Source organism: Myodes glareolus, chromosome 19, assembly GCF_982192425.1.
Source record: "Myodes glareolus chromosome 19, mMyoGla1.1, whole genome shotgun sequence".
Lineage (NCBI taxonomy): Eukaryota > Metazoa > Chordata > Mammalia > Rodentia > Cricetidae > Myodes > Myodes glareolus.
The window spans coordinates 56,294,927-56,300,476 of record NC_142044.1 but is presented as its reverse complement, the minus strand read 5'-3'; the positions used below and the strand labels follow the sequence as shown (position 1 = coordinate 56,300,476).

At 45.9% G+C, this 5,550-nt stretch overlaps 1 pseudogene; it reads right to left on the bottom strand.

Annotated features, from left to right (window-relative positions):
• Positions 1 to 409: 409 nt before the first annotated feature.
• Positions 410 to 761, bottom strand: LOC125407182 (large ribosomal subunit protein eL36 pseudogene; annotated as a pseudogene).
• Between the last annotated feature and the right edge of the window lie 4,789 nt (positions 762 to 5,550).

Sequence of the window (5,550 nt, the reverse complement as noted above, 5' to 3'; positions counted from 1 at the left end):
GTCATTCTTGCTGGCTGAGGCTTCTTGTCCTTGGACCCGCGACTCCCTTTTTCCTTCCTCTTACCAGTGTCGTTCCTCTCTTCAATTCTATAAAGCTGACTGTTTCTAAGCCCTCCATCCTACTGTAATCATACAACAGCTATCCTTCAGCTCCTGCCTTAAGCACTTGTCATAGTTCAAGACTCATCCACATGTTGCATGGGCTAGGGCTTCCTGGGTTTAGAAGCTGAGCCATCTTCTGTGTATATAATGTCATTCATTTTGTCCTATGGTCACCTGTTGCTGGACATCAACATTGCCTCCACGCTTTTGCTCCTACAGCGCTGCTGCGCACACACATGCTGACATCTCTTCAGCCTGCTCCTTTCAAATTTGGAGGATGAATAGTAGTGGGATTACCAGACCAGAATCAGTCCTTCTTGGCCGCCGCCTTCCTCATGGCGGCCAGCACGTTGCTCAGCTCCTCCCGCTTCCTCTTGGCGCGTATGTGCGTGCCCACCCACTTCTTGATGAACTTGAGCGCGCGCTTGTCCTTGGACACCTTGAGCAGCTCCATGGTGCGTCGCTCATAGGACGCGAAGCCACACACCTCCCGGATTATGTCCCGCACGAACTTGGTGTGCTTTGTGAGGCGCCTGCGCCGCCGGCTGTGCCTCGGCTGGCTCACGTTCTTCGTCACCTTGTGGCCCTTGTTGAGGCCCACGGCCATGGGGTAGCGCAGGGCCATGGCTGCTCCTCTCCGATGGCGGCCGCGACAGGAAGCTATCCTTTTTTTGTTTGTTTGTTTGTTTGCTTGTTTGAGGAAACTCCACACTGATTCCCATAGTATCAACTTCTTTTACCCCCATCAACAATGAAAATTTATTTTTGAATGATCTTTTACAATGAAAACTGAACAGCAAGAACTGTTTCGTGAATTCCGAGGAATCTTCTGTCACGGTGGCTGACAGCTTGTGCCTGGCACTGAGGACGAATGCAGCTGCGTTTCTTGTACTAAACTGAACTGGATACAGCACTGGGATTTGGGGATGGGGACATGAATGTCCAGTTTAGCAACCTGATACTTTCAGAAACAATGTACGGTTCAAAACATCCAGATCATAACTGTAACTATGAGTTCCTCAACTGTTCTGGCTCTAACAGTGGCCTGATGGAGTGGGCCTCAATATGTTGTGTACAAGTGGCTGGGTACAACATTCAGGACATACACTCTCTTTCTCTTTATAACCTTCCTCTGCATCAGAAGACATTAAGCCAACACAAGTTTCAGAATCATGCCGGTGACAGTAGAGGCCAAAGAATTGGAGACTGTATTTGTTGTGAGCTACCAACAGTACCAACACCTACCATATGGGAAACTAAGAAAAGTGTTCCAAGCACTGTCCCCTCAGCTATGAAATGGCCCACTTGGTTCCCAGGTTCTAGAGATTTGCTGCATTAATGTGTTTCCATACCCTAGCCTAGTGCAAGCAAGCACATGCCTGCACACACATACTCACACATGCTCAAGTGCACGCACCCAAGAATTTAGAGATGACACAAAGATGGGATGCTGATATGCTGCTCAAGACTTTCCAGACAAGAAGACTCAAGATAAAAAAAAGTGACATATTAATTTTATACAGTCTAAATCAGAAAATCAAGTCTGAATAGACACCCCCATATTGGCAAACAACACCCAGCTAAGATACATCTCTCTAGACCTCTACTTCCCCATCAATAAAAAGAAATCATCAGGGGTTCTCAAAAACTTTAAGTGAGAGGGATGACAATGCTCTTGCCCTGAAAAAGTCCTACTCAGAACCACAATATATATAAAATGGAAACTGAGTGTTGTTACTGCAGAGGCTGGGTCCTAATTCCTCACTCCTTTCTGGTCAGCCAGACTATGAGGACCCACAAGTTCCCTACACCGAATGATCTTCAGAGCTCCTTCTGGTCCTCCCCTCTCTGAAACTGTAAACTACACTTGCTTGTAATGTGCAGTCCACGCCACAGAGACTGCAGTGCAGTGGACATCAGTCGCTGAGGGTCAGATGGGTTCTGACAGAACCATCTTTATAGATTCAAGGTCTTGCTCAATGGAAGACAACTTTCAGTTTATTCTTGTGCCAAAAACAACTTCCAAACTTCCCCCAAGAGAGGCCAGGGAAAAGGAAGAACTGGGCAGCGGGACCCCTCAGAACACAGGAAGTAGGGCAAAAGTGCCCTCTGCGGAAGACAGCATGCAGCACACATTACCCCTTACCAAACCTGCCTTGGTCCACACCTCTCACCCAACCACCATTTTCCATGAAAGCTAAGCTGCTGGAAGAAGAGGCTATGCGGGGAATCCTATTTTAACCGGAATCTCCCACCCCAGAGCCTGGCTCTCCATGCCAGGCTTCTGTCTTCCTTGGAAATGTATGTTATTTGCTTGTGCAGTCACGTGTGGAACCGGAGGTCATCTCAGCAGAACACATTAGCATAAAGGGGCTGGACTTGTTTCTTCTACAAATGGAAACTTCTTCCTGGGCTAGCACTGAATGTGCCCTCTGACAGCAGCTTGGACGTGGAGACAATGGGGAGCTGACAATGGGTAGTCCTCCTTGTGAACCCACGTTTGAATAGGGAATTTTAAATATAAACCATCTTCGAGTCAAGAATGGATTCTACATAAAATATTCATTGCTCATTCTAAAATGTATTATGGATGCAAAGTGGAATGATTTTAAGTAATTGTACCCCCAGTTATTCCTTTATATACTTTGAGACACCATTTGGAGACCTCATTTAATTAAAAAACTAAAATATGGGATTTTTAAGGTAGTAATGTTCGAGTGAAGGTTTTTCTATCATTTAAAATAGGCTTTGTAGATAGCCAGCCTATAGTCCACAGCTCCGGAGAAGCTAGGTAACAAGGAAGACCCTAAGAGAGGCATACATGGATCCCCTGGGAAGGAGAAACAGACAAGACCTCCTGAGTAAATTGGGAGCATGGGGGTGGGGAGCAGAAGTCGAGGAGGAGGGAAGAAGGAGAGGGGGGAGGAGAACATGAGGGAATGGGATGGTCGAGATGGGGGAAGAACAGAGAGGAAGAATAAGGAAAGAGATATCTTGATCGAGGGAGCCATTACAGGGTTAGCAAGGAACCTGGCACTAGGAAAATTCCCAGGAATCCACAGGGATGACCCCAGCTAATACCCTAAGCAATAGTGGAGAGGATGCCTGAACCGGTCTTCCTCTGTAATCAGATTGATGACTCCCTTAACTGTCATCGTAAAACCTTCATCCAGCAGCTGGTGGAAGCTTAGGTGGAAAACCATAGCCAAGCACTGGGCAGAACTCCCAGAGTCCAGTCAAAGAGAGGGAGGAGCAAAGGTGTCAAGACCATGGATAGAGATACCCACAGAAACAGCTGGCCTGAGATAGTGGAAGCTCACTGACTCTGGGATGACAGTGGGGGAGCCAGCATAGGACCAAATGTGGGTGACAGTTGTGTAGCTTGGGTAGTTTGTGGAGCCACTGAGAGTGGAACCAGAATTTATCTCTAGTGCTTGAATTGGCTTTTGAAGCTCATTCTCTTTGGAGGGATACCTTGTTTGGCCTAGATACAGGGAGAAAGGCCTTGGTCCTGTCTCAAAGTGATGTACCAGACTTTGTTGGCTCCCTATGGGAAAACTTACTCTCTCTGAGGAGTTGGGGGGGGTGAAAAAAGGGGGGAAGTGGGAGGAGGGAAGGGAATAGGAACTGGTAAAATGAGAAAAGATTGTTCTAAAAATTAATTAATTAAACAAATAAATAGACTTTGCCTAATTGCTAAGACTTCAGGAAAATATAAATGATGTGTACACTGCAGTGGACCAGCAATCAAACCGTCTCACTGCCAATATTGTCATAGTCGTAGTTACCGCAGAGAAGTCCATGCAAAGACTGTAGCTTCTTCCCATTGCTGCTTGGCTTGTCTCCTTAGTAAGAATTGCTAATCGTCTGCTTTGTAGAATGTCATGCTTTGAAAGAATACCAAATAGAGGATATCATTAATGATTAAAGAAAATAGGGAAGTTTTGACAATGCTGCTTGGCTTTGAAGTATAATTGCCAAGACCTCAAAAAAGTCATAACTCTCATTTTATGAAGACTCCAAGGCAGCTGCTTTGTACTTTCTTCCCCGCTAGCTGGATTCATTTGCTTCTTTACCTCTTCTCCAAGGACTTGATAGAACTTTCAAAAAGTTGCCAAGATGGGCTCTGGGCTGTGATTTCCAAGGTTATAGGCGCATGGCATGGAGCTCAAGGTTTGTTGGCACAATGAACAGACGGAGGCAGTGTGCCAGGTCTCCACCCTGCCGCCTACTGGATCCGCCTGGCCCGCTCCAGCCACTAGGAACAACATTAAACTTCCTCACTAGTCATACATGCTATTCAAGGAAACTCAAGCTTACAGCATTCAAATTATGAAGCAAGTTCTCTACGAATAATCTCACTGCTCACCCTGGGTCCCCTGCATGGGAATAGCGTGTGTCCTACAGACAGGGCCACCAGTCTAGCTCAAGCCCAGGGAATGGGTGGGTTGATGACACTTGGTTGAACTTAAGGCTCAGCATTAATTCTTTCCAGCTGTCCATTTATCCTCGGGGAAATGTCCTGATTCTCAAATCATTATTTTCTAACTCTTAGAACAGATTATCTCTCTTAGAATCTTCGAGCTGTCAGTGCATGGAGGTCTTAATGTGATTGTGTAGGAGACGAGGCCAAGAGTCTTCCAGGTCTAGGAAATTCTCCGCTCTCCGCCAGTCTTGCCGGCACCGACAAAGACTCACAGCAAATGTCATTCATCATATTTGATAGCTACAGGATCAGCCTAACAGTTATTTGTTTCGGTGGAGTGGCGGGGGGCGGGGGGAGTTGGATTGATTTTGCTTCACTTGAGGAGTGGGCTTTGTTTTTTTGTTTTGTTTTGTTTTGTTTTTTGTTGGCATTGGTATTTTGTTTTTGCCAAAGTGACTGAGCACGTGATACGATTCTCAACAGAGTATGCAGATTTCCTTAGAGAGAAAACCTAATGTGGCGATTACCTTCCTTCACACAGGCCAATGTTTTGAATATTTTCTACTTCTGATGACTGATTTCCAAGGATCCACTAGGGAAAATTTCACAAGCCTAAAATAATAAAAAAGGACATTTTAGCAGCAAACAAGTTAAGGCTTCCATGATGCCCGAGAACAAATTAAACCTTGTTTTATATCAGGAAAACTTGACAGCTACTACTCTGAAATTTTTTAATATTTACTATAAACAGCATTAAGAACAGGCTTCTCTTCTTTTGCCTCTGAGGGCACCTTGTGGTGCGGGTAAACGTCCTTAGCCTCAGCCTGCTGGGTTTGCTGCTCCTGTCGCTTCAGTGTTATGGACTTGGGGCTTGAGAATACAGAGAAGATGAATTTCTAGGAAACCAACCATTAGGTCAGCTAAGTGAGCCGTAGACCCTTCCTGGGGCCCCGTCAGGGAAGAACCCTGCCTGCCCTGACTTCGCGTTCTCACCAGCTTAGGTGGGGTTCTTCTGATCTACT